Below are 25850 nucleotides of genomic sequence, written 5' to 3'. Positions count from 1 at the left end.
ACTGTCGGCTTGAATTTTCTCAAACCTTAATTGCATGTCTCTCATTTGCATGCATTGTCAACACTTCAATATACAGAGCTTGTTATTCAGAAGTGGTGTGGCAAAATGTAAGAGTTAAAGATATCTTTGAAGTGGCTTGTGGAGTGGTTGTGAGAGAAGAGAAAACTTCTCTTTGTATTAGGTGCAACCCCAAACTTTGTATTAAGTTTTGAGTCCCAACTTTTGTATTGAGAGAGAACTTTGTATTTGTATGAGAGAACAATTTGGGTGTATTGGGATTTGGGCATTGTGACTTGTGAGGGTGCTATTACACCACTTTGTATTCTCCACCTTCATTAGGGAAAATATCTTCTGTCGATGCCTGTGGATATAGGCTAAATGCCAAACCACATAAATTCTTGGTGTTTTCTCTTGTGTGTGCCTGTATCTATTTTCTTGTCAATTTTTCCTCATTCCTATTATTTATTTGGTGATATCTTTCAAAGGTATATAATATTTTCACCATCAATCTTGTGTGGAGTGCTATCTAGAAGCATTTTCTTGCAACAATTTGGTAGTAGAGCTTCTGCTATTTAGAACAAAAACAAATTGTATATACAGAGAGATTTGAAGACTTTGCCACCAATAAATCAATAACAAGAATTACAACAAATCCAAGTCTAAAATAACATTGGCATTCGAGTACAACTTTGTTGCCATGACATCCTTGAATACTGGCTGCATTAAGATTTCTGTAATTCTCATATGATGGCTGTAAGCCTGTAACATGATGTTTCAAACCCACCTTCATTAACTTACAATTTACAACCATCATTGTACTAGTCATGTATCTTAAGGTTTTAACATATTCACCATTCTTAAAAATCATGGAGTTCAACTACACTCTACTCACTACCTTTCAGTGCGTAAAGTTATTCTAGAATCTCTAATTTTACTAATAAATCTTGGGAGTGATCACCCTTCAAGCTCTTATAATGCTTTTTCCCATTCATACACACCAGATCTGTCCACATTTAAAGGTGATAATACCTGCAAACTTAATGATTTTCTTGAAATTCCATTAGCAAAAATGACTTGAGAGAGTTTGACAAGCATGGAGTTCATCCATCTTTGTGAATCAGTGAGTTCCAATGAAAGGTCCTTCCATGGCCTGTAAAAAGACCTGTACAAAGACCATGCTAGGTCAGACTAGTTTGAAGAAGGATTAGAGCATACATTTTAGAGACACAGCCTTCAAATAAAATATAATAGCATTGCTGTAAAAGCAGCCAACATGCAAGAGATTAGAGAGCAGGATTAAAAAATCAATGCTGGTAATCAACTTTTTGCTGGCCTTAAGTTACATATAAAATCTTTAGCAGATTTATTAAGTTAGTTATTACTAGCCTTCAAATTTTTGCTAGTTAGATGAATCTTTTTTTATTTCTCACTAATGATCCATACAAAATGTCAAAGATGCGAAATTGTGTATTAAGGCCTTTTTCAAATGGAGTTCTTGGGGATTTTCTTTATGGAATGCATGCTACTATTGATGTTATAAAATTGGCACTACTACTTAGTTTAGTTTAGTGAGAAGTTATGGATTTTGGCCAAAACAGTTTGTATGGCTGAGCCATCGAAGGTATAGATAGACGGGGTAGTCACTACTCAATGTCGGAAGGTTTGGCACATTGGTAAATATTGGACGAAAGCAAGGTTATACACTCCTATTTTGGCTATTTCAATATAACCATTTAAACGAAATCTAATATAGACTAGACAGATGACCTTCAGTCGAGGTAGGCAATGATCTATTGAGAGAGGCAACTCCACCTCTAGACAGGATACAACATATTGAAATTAAAGAAGTGGAGATTTGGAGATAAGAAGCTTACAACCTTTAATTAGGCTCTGTTAGGAAAGTGGCCTCAGTGGTTTGGGGTAGAGGTAACACAATTGTGGAAGCATGTGATAGTTTTGAAGTTCAGAGAGGAGTGAGGTGGGTGAAATAAAAAATCTATTTGAGGTACTCATGGATGTGGTTTGTGGAAGAGTATTAAGATGATATGGAATAGGTTTCTACTAAATATTAAGTTTGATGTAAACCTTGGTAACCGGATCCAATTGCATGACTATTGGTGAGGTGAACAGCCTTTGAGGGTGGTTTGTCTTCTCTTCTATGAGAACTCCATAAATCCAGAGGCTTCAATGGAGTCTATGTTGGTGAGGCAAGTTCCAGGGAAGATGAGGCATTGGGATGTTAGATTTATTCGAGACTTTAATGATTGGGAGTTAGACATGGTGGCCTCATTTCTCCATTGTTTAGATTCTCATATCCCTAATAGAGAGGGTGGTAGTCAATCGCTAACAACTTTCTCTAGCTCCTTATTTAATTGGTCCTGTGCATAGGGTTTTACAAATTGTGATTCCATTATGACATTTATACAGTTGTCTTTTGTATATAATTCTTTCTTTGTAATTCTTTAGCCTGCTTCATGCCCATTGCTAATGAAGTGGTCTTTCTTTAAGCAAATGATACTTATCATTATCCAAAAAAAACAAAATCTCCCATTCCTTGGCAACAATCTGTAAAACTTGAATCAAAAAGAAAACAATTAAACAGGATAATCACCTTGGGTCACAGGTTAAGAATTATTAGTTTAAATACCATATTGATTTCTTTCAGTAGCACATACCATGTTTAGTTCCAAAATAATCATAAAAAACCCTTCATTCCACATATTGTTCACAGAAAAGACAATTGAGAAGGGAAAAAGAAAGAAGCTAGAAGACAAGATGTAATACCATCTCTAGGCAAGATTAGCTTCAGCAGGGCAATGTATCTTCGAACACAGTGATGCCACCAGGGTCTTATGACCTTGGAAGATAACTGATCTGGATTATACAGAAATATAATATTAAAAGCCAGTAAATTTATATTTTACAAAATGGAAAATAAATAAATGTCTACTCGAAAAAATATTTTTGTATATAACATTTAATTACATTAAAGTGGATTCAAATTTTTTAACATTTGCTTTCATAAGAGAAAGTCAAAGCCTATAACTTCAGCGGACATGAACACAAACCTTACTAATTACAACATGTCAACATTGCATGTTTTTCATCCAAAAAAAAAAGAACATAGAATGTTGGCCTAAGTTGTGACAATGAACTCTAAATCTCTCTTAAATTGAAAAAAATTCAGATAAATAATTTTCAAAATCAAATTATCAAATCTGTTAAGCCACTCTAACAGATTAACAAGTGATACTGGATGTTATTATTTGTTAGTGTAGTGGCCATTTTATCATAACTCGTCTGATTTTTATTCCAGCTACAAGGGACTAGATAGACTTAGAAGGTCAAAAAAATTGGCTATTTCAAGAAGAGTATTTCTCTATTACAGCTGTATCATCTATTCTTCACTCATAGCACAGATTCAAATTCAATTTATGAAGTGCAAAACAAGAACACATAATTGACACAACAAAACTATCTATCACTCTCTCCTCTTTGTCCTCAAACAAGTATGTAGTGATAGAACTTTCTTGTTTTGTCAAGAATCCCTCGTAGCGTTCTCAAAATGCCCATACTATTAAAACATTGTATCTCAACAGCCAAGCAATTTATATATATATATATATATATATATATATCTATATTACTCAACCTTAGCGACACCATTAGTCACAGAAACCCTCCAGAAGTATTTCTTCACTTCATCTATCCCACATTAATAAACAACATTCTATGCAATTTTCCATCTCCATGGCAGATCGATTCACAAAATCAAGATGTTCAAAGTAAATATCCACACCACCAATCTTCAACATTTCAGAATTTTTCTTTTTTGTTTCAAAATAAATGGTGTATCACATGTACTTGATGAGTCTTGAAACCACAACCTCACCCTCGACCTTGCTCTTACAAGAAGAAGAGGCACCATTCGAGCATAGAGCTCATTGGCAACATTTCTGAATTTTTTTACACCAATATCAAACAAAGTTTATATATCATCTATAGCCAACAATGGTGTACCCTCAACACCAAAAACAAAGTCAATATAGAAAATAGACCACGCAACTTAGAATTCAACAACACATTGGCCCAACTGGACTCTCAGAGACCAAAATGAAAATTTAGACCACACTACATGCGTTCATTCCTAACAAAATCCTATAATTAAGTATAAGAGCAAAATGCCAATCTTTGATGTCAACCTACTACAATCTCTCCTTCAATTATTACAAGTCCTCAATCACTGTCCTAATCCCCAAAAGTAGCAGCTGCCTCTCAAAATTGATTGCCACAATTTATTCTATCAATCAGAAGTCTACAAGGATGACCTCCCTATCCAGATCAACCACACCACATGCTTGCATTGACTTCCACTGAAACAATATTCTGGGATCAGTTCAACATTCCCCACTAATTACTAAGACTCCCTGCTTGGCAAAGTATAATGTATATGGGATAAGATTTCTCCCATTAAATCCAATTTCCTCCAATTTTTACGTCCAATTTTTATAGAGATGTAAGTCATGGCATTTAAAAATCAAATAAATGCCACATGTTTCACATCCAACTAACCGACTAAGAATGGGAGGGGAACATTTCCGAGAGAGTTTATTTGAAGTCCAGATTACAAGTTTAACACAGAAATTGAGTCTTTCCAGAATCCAAGTCCAAAATCCCTAGCTCCAGCATTCAACCCAATATGCCAAACAACTAGACCAAAAACTAAACAAAATAGCATACCTGAAAAACTGGAGGCAGAAGAAAGAAGACACAGTGCAGATATAACTAATGGGAGCACTCAACAAGAATGCCATGAAGTTGTCGACAGTAAATAATACTCACAGCCAAATCGATTTTCAATGCTTTCATCACATTCACTTTCAATAAGATCCAATAATGATTGCAGAGTTCCTAATTTAATTCGGTTTGAAATCTTGGAGACAAAACCAATAGATTTCCAAGAAACCTTCCCAAGAATAATAGCAGCAGTTTAGCCATCAAAAAATCTAGTATCAAAGAATCCTCATGAATCTCTTCCTCCAAAAAAAAGGCTAAATGGGAATAAGATTCTTGAAGTTGAAGCATTCTTGCAGAGTCTGATCTCAAGGCAGTGAAATTTCCTACATTAGAAAACCAGAAAGCTTTTCTCGATTCTGTGAAAATACACAAAAATAAAATTGTAATATATATAGTCAAACCATGAGGCCAAAACTGATTTGGCACCAAAAAAATAAAAACTGAACTATACAGAGAAACAAACAAGAATCACTCTAACAAGTTTTTTCTTTTGATAAGTATGAATCACTCAAACAACTTAAATGCGAAAATATACAACTCAAGTCTGTCAGCAAGGTGTTTGGAAGGATACACTAGAGAACCCCAAGTGAAGAAGGCTACATCTATGCACGCTCAATTTTTTTTTTTTGTGATAATTTAATAGTTGGCAGTGGGGGGATTTGAACCCTGGATGTCCCCTATTGAAAAATCAAGAGGTGTCAACCAGTTGAGCTACAAGGTTTTTTACTATGCACAAGCTCAAGTATGCATCATGTAGGGGAACAGATGGACCGCTAGTATGGCTGAACAAAAATTAACACTAACCAAAGCTAGAAAAATATGCACAGTAAATATAGGTAGAGAAAAGCCATTGATTCCTTAAGGTTAGCTAGGTAATGAAACTGCAGGCAAGCCTAAACCAGCAATCTCCACAGGTTCAATATAGACATAATGACAAGACTATGAACTGAAAAAGCAAGACGAAGACAGGATCATAGCACTCTATATGTTCAACAATAGGAGAACATGCTTACACAAAATTCAAAGTTCTGACTTCATTCTGAATTCCTTGCTTGAGAGCTGCCCAACCCTGCATCATTTGATTGCTAGAATAAGAACCACGATTCAAAGCACCAATGAAGGAGTCCAGTCCAGCAACTTCAGTGCCTCCGAAAGAAGCCTTAGAGTACCATACTTCACAAGAAAATCAGAGTGAAGCAACCCCTTATTAATTACTGACCAGCTGAAAGGACAAGGATACAAGCATTCCACAATACCCTACACATCCCCACTATTAACAAAGCGGGATCATGAGACTGAGAAACATGGAAACCAAAAGTTCAAAGACCTAGGGGCACCAAGGACTCTTCCACAAGAACCCTCTCCTATAATGTGGACAAAACATAAATAAAATTTTCATCATCATCATCATTCCCAAGACCATGAAGAACACTAGAATACATTTCCTTATGCTGCAGCACCCACTTCAACAATCATGGCCGCCCCACCTCAAAGATGACATTGCAAAGCCAACAAGTGCCTTCCTCAATGAATGTGTCATCCTCTTCTCCTTTTGGTTATATTTATATTCTGTTAGCTTGGAAAATGCCTTAGATTTTGAATCAAATTTATTTGCGACCTTAGAGGCCATTCTTGACTGACTTGAACAATCAAAGCCATTAGCAAAGGTGCGGCCCTTTGGTCTTTGCTTCTTTACCATTTAGTTTCTTTTGCATCTACCATATATTCTTCAATGAGCAATCTGGAAAACTTGTTAAGAACCTTACTAATAGCTTTTTGCTCCCCATCCTTGGGATTATATACCCCATCCCAAAATAGTAGATATCAATGACAATACATAAGACAACCAAGTTTCCCTCATCAAAATTTCCAAGCATCTAGAAGCTCCAAGCACTTAAAGAAGTGCATACATATAAATGAAGCAATTCACTTTCAGAATTACCTTTTAGCAACTTAATGAACTCCTTTACACCATCAAAGCATAACTTAATTTCAAGAGAATTAATCTTATGCAACAGTTCTTTAAGTTTTGCTTCATGGGTCACTTTAATTTCAAACCTTGGAATTTCTCCTCCTTTAACCTTACCACCTTCATCATCTACCACAACTGCAATTGAAATATAAACCAAATTATTACCATTTCATGACACCCAAATAACAAAAATCATTTTATTTCATATCTTTTTTCTTCATTATACAATCATACATAGATAAATTAAGCCTAACTTTCTATTTAGAAACAGAGACATTTAAAAGCTACAAACACGAAATTAGTTAACCTTCCACTCAGCTTAGCCTAATAAGCATATCTTGGCTTAATAGTAGGTGAGTCTTTCATTGTTTTTTTTTTTTTTTAATTCAATTTTAGAAAGGGAAAGAGTTAATTGACTAAAAAAATTAAACTGACTTAACCCAGTTTCTTTCATTTTGCTATATATATTTTCTGAGCAACCAAACAGGAATAACGATAAATAAAATTCCAGAAGGGGTATGATTTGAATGTGCACCTTGATTTTCTGAGGCTGAGCTTGGTTCCTCCATTGAAGATTTTAGTTTGAAGAAGTAGGAGATTGGAGGGAGGGACACTGGGTTTTGGGTTTGAAACTTCTGCAAAAGACTTGAATGTGCACCTGTTTGGATGCATCATAACCTTTTCATGAATAGAGTTGTCCTTTGCTTTCCGTAGAACTGTTTGGTGATATTTTATGAATTCTTCTTTCTAATGTAAATCGGTTTACAATCAAGTTTTGTTACTGATTATATCAAACGTCTCTGAACGGGTCCTGATCAGTTAGATAACTGGTAAAGACAGAATAAGAGTCCATGCTTTAGGCACTGGTCACCATGTGTAAATCAAACATAATGGTCAGTGAATGTTAAACATAATTCTTATATAATAACGTAATAGTAACTCATATAACTACATTTCCAATCATTTTATTTTTATTTCAAATAAATAAGGAAAATTTATACTTTATTTATTCTTACGCATTTCTATTCACTCTATCATCCAAAATAATTATTTTTCTTTCTTCTTTTTTTAAAAAATAAATAAATAAACAATAGCAGTTATTTTATTAAATTTTTTTTTAATGGGTGTATCACTATCTATATTACAAAAGCTAAGCATGAAGGGGATTCTTCCGGCCACAAATTTCATAATTAGTGGGATAATAAGTTATGATTGGTAATTTGGTATACTATAAAAGTAACATTAGTGATAGTCCTATATAAAAATAGTTTTGCACTAATTACAATTTGTCACCTTAATCATCATGTAAAAAAATTTGTATGCAGCATTAGTATTAATAGAGTACATGAAATGAAATGAAAGGTACCTCACAAATCCCGGTTTCTTCACCTTTCTAATATGTTCGCCCTTTTATTACTCCAAGAGTGTTCATTATTCAAAGTCTATACGTGAATACTGTATTCACAATTACTTGGCTAATTGAGTTTCATTTTTTCCCCCCTTTCTTTATAAGGACATGCATAAAGTGTTTTGAGTTTTGAGTGAGCTATTTTTGGTTTTGGACCATGTTTTACATAATCAGTTTCAATGACCTCTTTTATTTCCTCTCAAAAATAAATAACAGATCCCAACAAAAGCTATCTAAATGGTTTGGAACCATGTTTAATCAACAACTAATTGCTCATTTCCCTTTATCATTATTATTATTATTTTTCTCCACATAATGATTATAGCAACAAAAAGAAAAAAAGAAAAAAAAAAGAAATGCAAAATAATCAGGAACATATTAGTGATGAACTAATTGAATATCTTCCATTTGAGTTCCTAGAGGCTAAAAAAGTTTAGAACCCAACCAAGTTGCAATTCATTAATCAAATTTTATTATTTTGCCATTGACAACATGGTGTTTCCACTTTCCACATTTGTAATCCTTACTAGCTCATAAGTATCAAGCATTAGATTATTTACAAAATATCTTACATTATATAATAATTGAATGTAAAATGTATTATGTTTATATTTTCTTGAAAGAAAAGAAAATCTTACAAAATTTAAAATATCTTCAAATAACAAATAAAGGTAGTTTAATTTAGAAAATCTAATATATTATATCAACTATATTTTGTTAGAAAATAATCACATTATTTAAAAATAGTTTGAGATTAATACTTATAAGTCTCATCTACTAGTTACATTTTGCACTCAACCAAAAAAAAAAACTTTAAATTTTTCCACGCATCACTCGCAGCAACTAGTTATATTAATTTCTGACCCAAAAAAAAAAGGACAATACAGAATTTCTTATCATCTTTGCATGATTGCACTTTTCACCATCTTTGAAATGCTACATTCCTACAGCCAAAATAACAAACATAAGATCACCTTAGACATTAAATAGCTTCATCAGTTGGCCCATTCTATTGTTGCACAAAGAAAGAGTGGAAATCAACAAGCGGAGAATAACAAACTTTAGCAAACCAAAATTTATAAAACCCACCTACACACATAAGAATCAGTCCTTGAGAGCACTTAGATGTCTACACATTTTAATCTTGCTCCAATAAAAAAAGCAATTGGTACTTACAAACATACTACTAGTTTCACCAAAAAGGTATAAACACTGTAGAGTGTAGACTTATATTACAAACAAAAACTCGAATTTTAATAATTTATATATTAATGTTATCACATGATTCTAACTTTAGAAGTAAAATTTAATACTGAAGTTAAGGCATTAAGCAATAAGCATAGAAATTTATTGGTACTTTAAAGTGTATTACTAGATACAAAACAAAAGATATGATATTCTTAAATTTTCAACAAGCTACGATATTCTTTGTTTAGATGTTGAATTTCAATTTATTGATTGCATACAAAAATAACCTTTGAGGTCCTACATGTCCACCCAGTTCACTGTTCACCTAGACTCCATACCACCTGTTTGTATATTGAGCCTTATATTTTTTGTTAAAGAACAAAAATAAAAGACAAAATTTTATTCCAAACTGAGTTAGAGGAATCTCTTCTAATCCATGATGTAATTGTGTGTAAGACCTTTAGTGCACTTTTTTTTTTTTTTGGGGATAACTTTTTAATGCACATTTTATTCCTTGAGTAATTAAAATGTGCCTTTAATGAACATCTTATTCCTTGACCCATTAAGACATCTATTTTTTCTTTTTAAATATCAAATAAATCATGTAATTAAAAATACATGTAAATGCTTTTTAGGATCCTGAATCATCACGTAATAAGATTAAAAAAAAAAAAAAAATTCCTCCCAATGAATAGAAATTGTGTGAAAAAAATATATAGACCTTAAAATGTGACCAAAAAAAAAGAAGGGAAAATCTGTGAGATTGAGAGAGTGAATTATCCACGTGTAATCAAGAACCCAATAAATTTGTTTTTGGTTTTAGCCTTTGCTGTATTTTGCACAAAAATGTTGCATTTGAGGAATAATGGTAATTAATGAAGTCGGTTAAGGTTGGTGAATCTCACATTAATGTTCCCACCCACTTGGCTTTTTTAAAGGATCTAGGCATTTGTGGAATAATCCTTGGGTTTTGCTCTTGAGTCTTGACTGATTTCTCTCTTTTTTTGTTATTAATTTTGAGTTGTTAGTTTTATGCGGAAGTGAAATTGGGTTGGGCTAGTATTGATTTTGTGTAATTTGGTAGTGGGGTTTACATTTCTCTCGAAGGTAAGCGAGCAATGGTGATGACACTAAATGCTAATCAACTAGTAAGCCTAAAAAAGGAGTGAAATAATAGCAATGAACCATTCTTTCACTTCTTGACTCACACGTTGGGATATCATAGAAGGGTATGTTTTCCAAGCCTACATGCTTCCTTTTTCCATTGAGCTCAAAAGGTTTTTTTTTTTTTTTTTTGGTTAAAAAAATATCTCTCTTGGGCCCTCCAGGCCACACCTCCAAAAGGTCCCCCAAAATAATTTCCTTCAAGTGGCCTTGGGCTGTTTTGTTGGTTGGGCTTTCAAGTTGGCCTTTGTAAAAAAAAAAAAGGCCATCAACTAAGGCCCATGTGTCCACCTAGTTCACTCATCCTTCATACTTCCGCATATGTTGAGTCTTTGAGTGTTATTTTTTTTATTTTTTTGTTAAAGAACCAAAAATAAAAGACAGTTTATTCCAAATTGTGTTAAAGGAATCTCCTCTAATACGTGATGTGACCGTTTATAAGACCCTCAATGCATATATGATCTTTTGACCCCTAGACATTGAACAAATTTTATAACTATTAAATAAATAATGTGAATAAAAGCACATATAAATACTTGTTGGAGCCATCACTTAATAAGATAAAAGAACTTTCTTCCACTTCAAGGAAAATTATGAAAAAGCCAAATCACATTGTGGGAGAGTAAGATCTTAACTAATTAAAGAAACATGTCTAATGCTTTAGGATTATGATCATCTAGAGTTTTTAGGGTAACACTACCATAGAGTTCTTAAAATATTATCAATTTGTTTTGAAATGTGTAGATTATATTTGACTATGTCATCAATAATTTAAAAATTATTATATATGTGTGTGTGTGTATTTCAATATTGATGATGTGTTAAAATTCAATTTACTCATTTCAAAATTAATGAAAAGAATTTAAGAATAATAAATCTAACTAACAACACAACAAATTTCAAAAATGTTGAGGTTGTAGGTTGTGATTAGTGTACAATAAAAATAATGTTAATAATAGTTCCATATGAAAATAACATTACACTAATAACAATTTAACAAGAATGTAAGCTATAAGATTTATATAATCCAATAATTTAATTTAGACCTAGGACAGTAAGCAAATGGATTCAAACAAACTAACAACCCTCATCGAACTAACTAAAAAAAAGTTTATCAAAAAACAAACTATTTATAAAAAAAAAAAAGACACAACTTGTATTCAGTGTAATAATACACACAACATACACATTAAGATTTAGATTTTAGAGATAAGATCAAATCTTATCGTGTTAAATGCACAGGACACAAACTTGCCCCTTAAAAAAAAAAAAATTAGCAAACTAACACCAGAACCCAAAGAACCCAAAAAAGGAAGGCCCAAAATCCACAACCATATAAGCCCAAAAAACCCCAATAAAACCACCACCACGCAGCCCTACCCTATCACAACCCCAGCCAATACTTGCAATCCACGTGTCTCTCTTTCTCTCTCTCTCTTTAACCCCTCTATATAAACTCCCCCACACCCTTAAAAATATCTCAACTCTCTCTCTCTCTCACAGATTCTCTATCCCTCTCCTTCCCTAAGGTTCGAAACCTCCATTCCGTTAGATTCGACTCATTCTTTTTTCTTTTTTTTTTTTTAATATTCATATAAAAAAAACAAGTTCCATCATGATGCAACCGCCAGCATCTGGGGTGGTCCCACAGCAGATGCCGTCGGAACAGCAGTACCAGCAGGCGCACGCCGGTGCTGTTGCGGCGGCGCAGCAACAATAGCAGCAGCAGTGGATGATGCAACAGCAACAATAGCAGCAGGTCCCACAACAACAGTTTGGGTGGGCCCAGCCTCAAGAGGCCCAAGCTCAGGCCTAGTACTCGGCCCAACAGACTGTCAGGTTGGAAGAGATCCGCTCTCTCTGGATCAGAGACTTGCTTCCCTAGATGGAAGAGAATTACCTCCTCAGCTGCTTTGCTCATACCGAAGAGGTATAACTCTTTTAAATTTTCTGTGTATGTGTGAGATTTAGGGTTTTGTTTGGTTTGGGTTTTTGAAATTTTTGGAAAAAAAGGTTGTGTCTTTTTTTGTATTTGATGTGGAATATTGTCAAATTAGGGTTTTTGAATATTGGGTTTGCAATTTTTGATTGATGGGTATTTGGTTTGGGTTTTCCTTTAGTTAGAACTATCAAGATTGAATTTTGATTGCAAAGTTGAATGTGGGTATGTTTGGTAGTGATTTCAATTTTGGTTTAAATTTGATTCTGTGAAAACTAGGCATGAAAAGCAATTTCAAAAGGATTCAAATCTAAATTTTTGAGTATTATGGTTTCGTTTCATTTTGTGTTTAATCAAAATAAACATGAAGATTGATTTTCTTTTTTGTATTCTATTCCTTTTAATCCAATCAAATTGTTCCATAATCTCTATATATTTTTTTATATGTGATAAAAATCCATTAAAAGAAAAAAAAATAATAATAATAAAAGAGGGTCACAACCCTAGTACATGGGGGGAGTATACAAATGAAATTGTTTCATTATCTGTTTTATTGTTCCTGTGTAATTGTGGTATTCTAATGATATCTTATTGTCTGTCTAATTGTGTTATCTCAGGTTGTATCTACTAAGGTTATCCGCAATAAGCAAACTCAGACAGCAGTGGAGCTAAATTTTTAGCAATTTAGCTCCATCAAAAGCTACTTTATCTATTTTACCTACACACATACTACAGCAGTGGATCTATTTTAGCTTTCAACAAAATAAAATAATATAACCATCACAATAAAATAATATTTCTATTACAATAAAATAATACATCACCAAAAAAAAAAAACCCACAAACGGATCATCACCACATTTCACAACCACCGCCGGCCAAGAACAACCACCCACAAAAACCTTTCAGCCAGCCACATCCACCTCCACCACCACTCCACTACAACCACAACTCACGGCAAAAAAAAAAATAAAATAAAAATGAAACCACCACCAACACAGCCATAACCATAGCCCAACACAGGCCACGACAACCACAGCCACAGCTACCAAACCACCACCAACACAGCCAACAAACCACCATTTCAACCACAATCCACGGTCACAACCAAAGCCAAAAAAAATAAATCAAACACCAAAAAACCGTACATCTCTCGCCGTGCTTTAGTTTCCGTTTACGCTTCGATCTCATCGCTCTACCCGTAAATCTCTCTTTCGGCTTGGGACTTGGGGTTTGGGATGGCGAGTTGGGTCGGCGAAATGGATGACGACGAGCTGGGTCGGCGAGAGGGGTGGCGATGGCGAGCTGGGTCGGCGAAATGGGTGGCGAGCTGGGTCGACGAAAGGGGTGGCGAGCTTCGCCGACCCAGGTCGCCATCCCTTTCGCCACCCCTTTTGTTTACGCCATCGCCGATCACGCAGAAAGAACGGAGAAATGATATTGAAGAGATAGAGAAGGAAGAGAGAGGCCTGAGAGTTAGAGTCTGACGAAAAGAAAGAGATGGAGAGGGAGAGAAAAAGATGGATTATTTTAATTGGAAGAGAGAGAAAAGTTAAATAAAATAGTATTATTTTTTTTTAGCTTTGTGCTACAGTGCACATCTATAAATAGATGTGCACTGTAGCTGAACATCTAAAATTTTGCCTTTTGCCTCCACTGTTGCAGTGTAGTTTTTAGGGGTAGTGGAGCTAAAATATACCAATATACCTATATAGCACCACTGCTGTGAATGCTCTAAGAGAAAGTCAAAGCCTAGCTATAACTTCAGTGGACATGAACACAAACCTTACTAATTACAACATGTCAACATTGCATGTTTTTCATCAAATTATAAAATAAAAAAAAATAAATAATAAATAAATAAAAATGAAAGAAGAAGTGAACGTAGAATGTTGGCCTAGTTGTGACAATGAACTCTTCAATCTCTCTTAAAGTGTAAAAAAATTCAGATAAATAATTTTCAAAATCAAATTGTGAAATCTGTTAAGCCACTCTAATGGATTAACAAGTAATATTGGATCTTATTACAAGGGTTTGGATAGACTTAGAAGCTCAAAAAAATTGGCTGTTTCCAGAAGGGTATTCTCTATTACAACTATATCATCTATTCTTCTTCACTCACGGCACAGATTCAAATTCTATTTATGAAGTGCAAAACAAGAACACATAATTGACGCAACAAATATCTATCACTCTCTCCTCTTTGTTCTCAAACAGGTATATAGTGCTAGAACTTCATTGTTTTGTCAAGAAACCCTCATAGCGTTCTCAAAACGCCCATACTATTAAAACATTGTTTCTCAACAGCCAAGCAATTTGAACCATATATATTACTCAACCTTAACGACATCATTAGTCAGAAAAACCCTCCAGAAGTATTTCTTCACTTCATCTATCCCACAATAATAAGCAACACTTCCGAGCATAATCTACGCTCCAACACCGCGAGTTTCCCTCAATAGTGGAAATCAGTGACAATAAATAAGACAACCAGGTTTTCCTCATCAAAATTTCCGAGCATCTAGAAGCTCCAAACACTTAAAAGAAGTGCATACATATAAATGAAGCACTTCACTTTCTATATTACCTCTAGCAACTTAATGAACTCCTTTACACCATCAGAGCGTAACTTAATTTCAATAGAATTAATCTTGTGCAATATTTCATTAAGTTTAGCTTCATGGGTCGCTTCAATTTCAAACCTTGGAATTTCTCCTCCTTTAGCCTCACCACCATCATCATCTACCATAACTGCAAGTGAAATATAAACCAAATTGTTACCATTTCATGACACCCCAATAACAAAAATCATTTTCTTTCATATATTTTTTCTTCATTATACATAGACAAATTAAGTCTTACTTTCTATTAGGAACAGAGACATTTAAAAGCTATAAACATGGAATTACTTAACCTTCCACTCCCAATAAGCATATCTTGGCTTGATAGTAGGTGAGAATTTCATTGTTTTTATTCAATTTCAGAAAGAGAAAATTTTAATTAACTTAAAAATAAACTGACTTGACCCAGATTCTTTTCTTTTGCTATATATTTTCTCTGAGCAACCAAATAGGAATAACCAAATATAAAATTCCAGAAGGGGTATGGTTTGAATGTGCACCTTGATTTTCTGAGGTTGAGCTTGGTTCCGGGACAGAAAGATTGGAGGGAGGGACACTGGGCATTAGGTGTGAAACTTCTACGGAAGACTTGAATGTGTACCTATTTGGATGCGAGGGGATTCATAACCTTTTTGAGAATAGAGTTGTCCTTTGATCTCCGTAGAACTGTTTAGGGCTATTTTATGAATTCTTCTTTCTAATGTAAATCGATTTACGAGCAAGTTTTGTTACTAATTATATCAAACGTCTCTGAAAGGGTCCTGGTTAGTTAGATGAATTATTTATAGATCATATAATTAGTTACAACCTTTGACAATTGATCAGCGAAATAAAAAGATAACTGGTAAAGACAAAATACAACCATATGCACTAGTCACCATGTGGAAATCAAATATAATGATCAGCGAAATTAAAAATAGTTAGTGTTGTATTTGAGAGTTGAGACTAAACAAAATGTAGGAAAAAAAAAATCTTATATAAAGTTAATCCTGTTGGGAATAATACACAAAATAATAAATGAAGAATAAGGATAACACAAAAGACAAAAAGAAATAAATAACTTGGAGGCACAAAATTATTATCCTTAGACAGTATTTGCCTCCACACTTGTTACTAAAGGGTTATAACAATTTTTTCCCCAGGATTCAACCAAATTGTTAGGTTCTACAGATAACAATTCTAGAGAATAACCACAGGATTTCTTGTGTTTCTTTCTAACTTACTATTTTGTGGAGTTATATTTATACTCATGGGGCTATATTTTATCAAAATGCACGTATGCAGAGTTAAAATGTTTCATAAAACTATTCATAAGACTTAAAACATTTTCAAACTCTCTGAATAGTCACTAGAAAATTCTACAGAAAATTCAATTTTTTGAGTTTCGATCGGTCGAGAGTTCCTTTCGATCGATTAAATTCTTTTTTTGATCGATCGAACAGGAATTGAAAGCAATCGAATCATCCAAAGTCCTCAAGATTATTTTGTCCATCATTTTGATTGATCAAGCAAAAGTTTTGATTGATCGAAAATCTTTATTTTCGAATTTCACTCAGAAAATTCTAAAACTTGAATTTTCACTTTATGAAACAATATTCTCCAAATTCAAACATCATTATTACAACCTAACAATGTATATACCTATATATACAACAAATTCTTTATTCTTATATAATAGCATAATAGTAACTCATATAACTACATTTCCAATCATTTTATTTTTATTTCAAATAAATAAAGAAAATTTATACTTTATTTGTTCTTATGTTTTTACATACTCTATCATCCAAAATAATTGCTTTTCTATTATTCTTTTTTAAAGTAAACAATAGCAGTTATATTATTGATTTTTCAAAATGGGTGTATCATTATCTATATTACAAAAGCTAAGCATGGAGGGAATTCATCCATGCAACCACAAATTTCATAATTAGTAGGATAATAAGTTATGATTGATAATTTGGTATACTATAAAAGTGACATTAGTGATAGTCCTATATAAAAAAATTCAAAATTAAAAAAAGTGTGTAAATCAAATATAATTGTCGGTGAGATTAAATATAGTTAGTGTGGTATTTGAATTGGAGACTAAACAAAATGAAGGAAAAAAAAAAAAATGCCAGACTAAACAAATCATTTCTTATCATTTAATTTTTATTTCAAAATAAATAAATAAAATTCATTCTTTATTTATTTTTTTGCTTTTCCATTGACTCTATCATTCAAAAAATAAATCTTTTATTTTTTAAAAGCAAACAATATCAGTTATTTTATTGTTTTGTTAAAATGGGTGTATCACTATATATATTACAAAAGCTAAGCATGGAGGAAATTCATCTAGCCACAAATTCTATAAAATAGTGAGGTAACAAGCGATGATTTATTTGTAATAAAAGTGACATTAGTAATAGTCTTATATAAAAATAATGTTACAATAATCATAATTTGTCACCTCAATCATTATGGGGAAAAAAAAAGTGCATGTAGCATTATAATTTTAAAAGGTGTAAAAAGTTTATGATCTTAATAATCTGATAATTGTAGTTTCATGTACAACAAGCAATGGATTCAGGCCTAAGAACAAAAAACCCCTTTGGTACAGTTTTTTGCACAATACATTAGACAGTTTTTTGGATAGCTTCTTTTGGCCCATAATTTACATAATCAATTTCGATGTACTCTTTTATTTCCTCTCAAAAAACAACATATCACAACAAAAGCTAACTAAATGGATCGAAACCATGTTTAATCAACGACTAATAACTCATTTCCCTTTATTATTATTATTTTTTTCTCCACATAATGATTATAGCAAGTAAAAAAGAACACAAAATAACCGGAAACATGTTTCTTCTATTTGAGTTCCTAGAGGCTAGTAGTTTAGAAACCAACTAAATTGCAAACTTTGGATTCCTTAGGAGTTGTTTTTTTTTTTTTTTTTTTGGAGAAACCCCTTAGGAGGTGTTTGATACATGTTTTCAAATAACAATTTTTAGTTTTTAAACAACATTACATGTATTTCCATACACTTTTTCACTCAACGTATTTCCACACATGTTTTCAAACAACAATTTTCAATTTTTAAGTGCATATACCAAACACCCCCTTAGTCTTTCTCCTCCATTAAAAATAATTAAAAAAATTAATAAAATCCAGTTGTAATACCTACAAGCTCATGGTCATTGGTATGAAGCACTAATGGGAATTAGAAGAGAAAATTGAAAAACATTAATAAACCACAGCAATTTGAAGAAAAAAAAATTAAAATTTCATCCATATTCTATAGAATCATGACTTAATGAGTCGATAATTTGTTGACATTTGCATTGATGACCGATAAAATCTTGACTTCATAACGAATCATAAATTACTTGATGACCGGTGAGTAAAAAACAGCACAAAATTGCTGAAACATGAGAAGTAAATAAGTACTATACATGCCAATACAACCACTTCTTGGTGGAATATGCCACTTGGACTGTTTGTCATGCATGTGGCAGTGGCTTATAAAGTATAAAGCCTTTGATAAATTTTCTTAAACTTTTATTGAAATGCACTTACCTCATATATTAGCTCTAGGTTTATTTGGTCATCCAACTTTCCAAAATATATAGTCCTGCCAACTTTATTTTGGCATCAATATCCTAATTAATATCTTTTGCGTTTATTAAGAATATTCTTGCTAACCTCCAAAGTCAATCTGTACTATTCAAATTTCTTACGCTGCATCTAATATTGTATAGTGAAAGAAGGAGAAAAACCAAATGCAGTGGGACACTTTTTCTTTTATTGTTGAATAAAAGTGAAATATAGTTGGAAGCATGGAACCTCACATTTGTTATTCACACAAGACCTCATTTCTTTTTTCGTCTTCAATATTGCCAATTTCAATAATAAAAATATAAGAAATTGGTATGTTTGGATAAGAAGAAAGATTAGTTTTACAATGAAATCAAATATACTCATCGAACAACTCTTTATTCAGAGCTCCTGATTCCTTAAGTAGCCTACAAAAATTCTTCCAGTCGTCTTAGGTCCCAATTTTTATAAGCATCGATGGCAATCCTCCACATTTTTCCACAACTTCTCTTGCCACTGTGTTGAAGCTCGGTGAGTCAATAACCTCACCCGCAAATCTCCTAAACAAAGCCCATGAATCTTCTTCTGATAAAACAAGCATTGACTGGTATCTTCTTCATTAGGGAAAATAGGAGCCATCACTAGTCTTATTGAATTCAATAAATACGGATCAAATATGAAAAATAAAGAAAAAGAATTCAAGCTTTTGTTTGCTAAATACGCAATACTAGGAGACACAAGGAAAAATTAAGTTAAGACCTTTTTATACAATACGCGGATGTTGTTAATTCATTCTGGGAAAAGGAAATCTCTAGTCAATCATTCCTAGTATAGGAATAGATTATTTATTAGTTAGAGTCTACTAAAAACATCAAACATCAAAAATCAAAAATCAAAATCAAAATCAGGTTGTTCTCTCCAGGTCCAGGGTGGGTCGGGTCAAATCCAGATGTTTTATGTTCTTTGGATTCTAAGTTTGTAACGATACCAAAAGAATAAATCCAACTAGTTCTCCAGCTTCTTTAGCATTGACATCTGGGCCCAAAATACATGCCACACACTCTCTAGCTCACAACTTTATTTAATTAGATTTGGCCCTTATGTCCCAAGTCCCAACCCAGGTCTTTCATTTGGATCCCACTTGGTCTATCTCTGACGCAAACCCAACTCCTGTTTAGTCTGTTTCCACGTAGAGTTCTTCTTCCACACTATTTTTGAGCAATGCCACACAAATTAACACAAAGTTCTTCATAACAAATTTAATAATGGTTGAGTTGTCAAGTCGTTATTGATCCTTATTTAGTTATTTAGACCCACCATTGATACTACTTTATTGTCTAATAATTACCACTAGCTGACTTACCACCTTGAAAAAAATTGTGATTTTATAGTCTAAACTTACTGTGTTTTTTGAATGCCACCTTTTTTGTTGTCTTCCTCTCCTTCCTTGCTTCACCATCGTCAAATTGAAGTTAATTAGATTTTCCTAAGGGGAGAAAAAGAATAAAGCTCCCATTATGGTAATGGAAACAAACCTCTCTTAATTCTTATAAACCATCTTAAAAAACTTTTCACTATCATATAGGTCTTGTAAATTTTCCAAGATGTCCTCAGTGAAATGCCATGTTTTTGTTAGACCTAGCCACCTTGACCCATGTTTGAAATGCTAACACGTGGCAAATGTTTGCCATGTGTAAACCTCCCAACGGATCTAATACCCAATCCTTACATTGTTCAATGGAATGGTGCTTTTACGTCCCATGTGGAACAATATTTTCCATTTAGGTTTTTTTTTTTTTTTTTTTTTTTTTTTTTTAAAATGAGACATTTGGCAAGTGTTCGTCTAATAGTAAGTACCGACGGTAAATAAAAATTTACCCACTTTGAAGACTATGTATAATGCACTTTGTAGGGGATATGTTTTGATCAAGTCCCCACGCCCTCTGTGTTCCACATAAGGCCATTCTACTTTTCCTTCAGATTATTTGTTTATTAATATCTTAGAACACTAGCATCCAGAGATGATTAAAAAAAAATCATATTTTACATCATCAAACACCACTTTATCTATTTTACTAACCTATTTTACAACTCACCTTACATCTTAGTTTTTTCTTTTACATACAACCTAAGAAAATAATATAAACTACTTAATAAAATAATAAAAAATATTATATATGCAAAAAGAGAGAGCATGTGAGATTAAAATATTATATTTTTGTTTACGATCCAATGAACAGTTAGGTTGCATATATACTAACTCACTGTAGTAAGGATGAAATTTTTTTTGAATTTACATACCCTAATGGAGCATGGTTTTAAAGTTTTAGGAGGTAGAATAGCAACTAGGGGTTTTTAGTTTTTACAGTACCCCAATACTATTACTCTTGCGAAGGTGAAAGGTGGTTTCACACTTTCACTTGGCATCTTCAATATTTTATATTGGTGGCAAAAGAATCTATAAAAGGTATGGTTCAATAATAGAACCGTGTGGCCGTGTGGGGTATCGAGGTGTGGAAAGTTGGAAAAGAAAGTGGCAAATAATGTCACCATTTCCTCGAATTATTATCAGGACTCAACATCTCAAAAACTACAATATTAATTATTATTATCTTTGTTAATATTAAAAAAAAAAAAAATGGAACTTTTCTACATCTTATCTAAAATTTATTTATTTTTGGAATGGATAGGAGAAATCAAAGAAATCATAGATAATATATTTGATGGATTAATAATTTCAGTTTCAACTTCATTATATATTTTGTATTTGCATAGATCGTTTTGCTTTGTTCTCCAAATTTTTATATTAATTATATACTGATTGTGGGTAAATTTTAGATAAAATTGTGTAAATTTTATACAATTTTTTATTATACACACACTTAAGTGCAAGATTGTTTCGCTTGGCATTGCAGTCACCGCTGTTGGCAAAAGAATCCTATAAAGTTGTGTTGAATAATGGACCGTGTGGGGTATATGTCACCATTTCCTTGAAGTGTGAAAAGAAAGTGAGAAATAATGTTTGGAAAAGAAAGAAAGTGATTTGGAAAAGTTGGAAAAGAAAGTGGGAAATAATGTTTGATTTTTTGTACCTAAATTATTATAAAAAGCTATTTTTTATTTATATTTTTTTTTCCTAAACTATTAAAAAACCTCATTACAAAGTTTAAGGATTAAAAATGAACTTTTTAAAACTTGAAAACTATAAACAAACTTTTAATAATGTTTAGAGGCCAAAATAGTATTTTACCATTTTTCAACCGCATGGATGAAGTTGCATTTTTTGTGTTTTTTAGCGGCAGGGTATTTAGCATTTTCCTATGGAGTACTATTTGCATCAATTTGTGCAAAAATATCTGTCAATTTTAGCGTAAAAAACTATTTTTTATATTGTTTGCTAAATTTACAAGTTTGTTAAATTGTTTCTCTTTCTTCATATACAATAACAATAATCCACTCTCTTCTTTCATCATTAGGATACGTAAAGAAATAATAAAAAACTAAATGCAAAATAAACAGTATTAGTGCAAATTTACATGATTATTATAGCAAACTTAAAAATTTATACAATTATAAAATGACTTATATGAGTAATATTTAAACAAAATTATGTAAATTTTATACATTTTTCTATTATACACCCACTAAAATATAAGCGGTGTCATTGTCGATTCTAGGAAAGTGCTAGTTAGTTTCGCCTGGCATGGCAGTTCAACACTGTTGGCAAAAGAATCTTATAAAGTTGTGTTGAATAATGGAGCCGTGCGGGTAACAAGTTTTGGAAAAGTTGGAAAAGAAAGTGGGAAATAATGTCACCATTTCCTCGAAGTGTCTTGCTTATTATTGTCAGGACCCTAACATTAATTTCAAAAGCTACATGGTTGTTAATTTTAAAAAATGCAACTCTTCTACATCTTATCTAAAATTTATTTATTTTTAAAATGGATAGGAGAAATTATAGAAATCATAGAGCTAATAATATTTCACTAAAGATTAGTTTATCATGTATAGGCCGGCCAAAAAGAAGAATACTTATTTGATGGATTAATAAGTTCAGTTTCAACTTGATTATACATTTTGTATTTGCATCGTTTGCTTTGTTTTATAAATTTCTATTTTAATTAATGACAACATATGTAAGAGTTCTTTTTGTAGATAACCGACAAGACGAGCTCCACACTATGGGCTGGCAATCCACTATGAAGAGTGGGGCCACCAATTTTCGCTTTTGCTTTTGAAAAATAGGCTTACATAAAAATAAGTATATTCCTTAAAAGCCTTTTGTTTTGGCTGAATATTTCCTAAAGCATTAATCCTCCTGGCATTTTGGTTTCTTTCCTGAGAAGTTTGAAGCTGAAGTATTGAAAAGTTTTCTTCCTCCTTGTACAAGTATTTCTAGTTGAAATGTTGTCGCTGTGACTGAGTTTACTGCTAGTATATCCATCTTTCAAAGTGGTTGGAGCATATGCAAGATTCTGAATAGATAAAAGGCTAAGGTATGCTAAATATCAACTAATTTTGACACAGTTATTCTACTTTCTTTAATCATGTTACTTAATTTCCTCTGGTGCCATGGCCCTGAATTAACTCGATCGTATGTTGTACTCCACACTCATTTCATTTTATTTTTGTCTATACAGGAAGGGAAAGAAAAAAATACAAGTAAAACAAGAAAAGGGGACATTGAAGATCAACTAAGGTAATTATTGGAATTATATTCATCCAATTTATTTATTTTTTGACAGTAAAAAAAAGTAGACATATTCAGCCATGTCAAAGATCAAAGGAAGTAAATGAAAAGTGACAGATCTAAGCCATCTCGTTGCTCTTAGGAAAACGATAATAATATGCCTTCTCTAAGTTATTATACTTGTCAATTTAATTTAATTCAAGAAGGTGCATCAAATTATTTATTTATTCTCGTTAAACAATAAATTTTGATTATGCGTAGTTAGAGATATCCTATCCAGACTTGGACCCGAGCAAACTCAACTATCTTGAATAAATGTAGGGTTTCCTCGTCTGAAATCCAACTTCAATTTTGACTCCAACTCCAATTTTAATCAAAATAGTGCCATTCTTCGCATATATGGTGAGATTTTTGCCAAATTTGATGAGATCACAGCCAAATCTAGCATAATCTTAGCCAAATCTAGTGAATCTCCATCAAATATGGCAGATTTGCCATGATTAGTCCATGCCACCAAGTTTGAACCAATTTGAACGGATCCAATTGTCAGAACACCTTAGTTGTGACCGTTGACGACTCATAGACTTGTGGTCAACACCATTTGGATAAATCTAAACTTGCCATGAACGGTTCGATTGCTTTGTTGACACTAAAACCAACTTCGGTTGACCCATGGAGAGCCCTGTGCATAATAAAGTCATACACTTAATCCTATATTGGAGTTTAGTTTGTGAAAAATTTTATCCATGGAATCACATCCTAACTATATGAGAATATAAGATTATCACATTTGGTTTCTTACTTATATTGGCAAAGCTTGGGCCTAGTGTATTGGATGACTAAACCCAAACCATGTCCTACTCATATTAGGTTGGAATCTTTGACAAAAATATCTATAAACCACTAAATTGACCAAAATAACCTTGTGACCTCAAAACTAATCAAAATAACTTGATCTCCAAAATGACAATAAATCCTCTTGAAATGTTTAAATGAAAGAAATACTCCAAAACTTCCAAACTAAACAAAATATCTATGAAATTTCCAAAATGATCAAAATACTCCCCACCAACTACTTAAAAAACTTGAAAGTAACGAAAATACTTCCCAAAATCTGCAAAATAACAAAACCCTCCCTTAATAACCAAAATATTCATGAAGCCTCCAAATAGCCAAAATATCCCCTAGATACCAAAATCACAAAAATGACTAAAATATCCTCGAAGATCTCCAAAAATATGCCCACAAACCTTCAAAATTATCAAAATATCTTCAAACCTCCAAGAGACCCCAAAAACCTCTAAAATGATAAAAATAACCACAAGATACCCAAAATACCTCTCCCCAAAAGATACAAAATGCCAAAAATACCCCTAAAATTTTTTAAATAACCAACTTATTTATACACACCTTATACAAAAACAGCAAATGCTTTAAACATTTATAAATTATTTTTATTCTCTAACAATATAGGATATATGTACAAGATACATTTTAGATCCATAAACCGCCATGCGTGAAGCTCATAAAAACCAAAAAAAAATAAAAACTGCCAAGTGAGGATTCCAAATTCTTAAAGCCCTTCATTTAGTTTTCTAGGATTCTTTACTTCCTAAAAAATGTATTAGGGTGCGATAACTTTTATTCCCTCAACACAATATATACACACACACAAACTAGCCTTGTCACACGCATTTTGTGCGTGTAATAATGCTTTTTTTTTTTTTTGTCTAGTGTCATAATTTTCCCTTTTTAAAAAAAACTTTTGCATAAATTTGTTTTGAATATATGAATTAGTAGGAGAGTGTTCTATTTTGTAGGCATTTAAGGTGGAGTTGGAGATATATTTTTACCAAGTTATTCTCAAGTTTTTTCCTTGTTAAATGTAAGGTTTCAAAGTATTTTTGAATCACATAAAAGTCCAGTCCAAAGTAGAAAATTAAGGGAAATAAAATAAGTCGTTATTGGCATTATCATTTTCCCTTGGTATATACAGTATAGCCTAGAGTAGAAAATTAAGGGAAATTACACCAATATTTAAAAAAAAAAAAAAATTTGACATTAATCTCAAAATTTTAAGAAATGAGAGTCTCAACCCTAAACTCTGTGATAAGTATTATTATTAACATATTTGATCAAAATATGTGATTCGTCTTTGACTTATCCTATTTTTGTTGACTGCTATTTCTTTGTTAATTAATAATGTTTTTAATTTGTCTTTGACTTATTGATGAAATAATTATTTATCCCTAGGTTACTTGATTTTTCCAAAATATTAGGAAGATTTGATTAAAATAGGATAATCCAAGGGTGTAAAAGAGATTTCATAATATATGTTATATTTATTATAGAGCTCAGGGGGATAATTTGAGGATTGATGTTTCTTTATACCTCAAGAGAGGGGGAAACTTTCCATTTAGAATTATTTTAGCAAATATATTGTTAGTTAGCATGTTTTTCAAACATTTTAGCAAACTATCACCTCAAGCCTT

The 25850-nt window shown here is 32.4% G+C and overlaps 1 long non-coding RNA gene across 1 annotated transcript; it reads right to left on the bottom strand.

Annotated features, from left to right (window-relative positions):
- Nucleotides 1–605: 605 nt before the first annotated feature.
- LOC115955214 lies at nucleotides 606–7489 on the bottom strand. The gene is made up of 5 exons (XR_004084066.1): nucleotides 7305–7489; nucleotides 5811–6904; nucleotides 4741–5153; nucleotides 2785–2874; nucleotides 606–1162 (listed from the first exon to the last, which is right to left on the bottom strand). It is a non-coding gene; the product is annotated as an uncharacterized LOC115955214 (long non-coding RNA).
- Nucleotides 7490–25850: the final 18361 nt, after the last annotated feature.

This window comes from Quercus lobata, chromosome 8 (assembly GCF_001633185.2).
Source record: "Quercus lobata isolate SW786 chromosome 8, ValleyOak3.0 Primary Assembly, whole genome shotgun sequence".
Taxonomy (NCBI): domain Eukaryota; kingdom Viridiplantae; phylum Streptophyta; class Magnoliopsida; order Fagales; family Fagaceae; genus Quercus; species Quercus lobata.
This window is presented reverse-complemented; position numbering and strand designations above follow the sequence as displayed.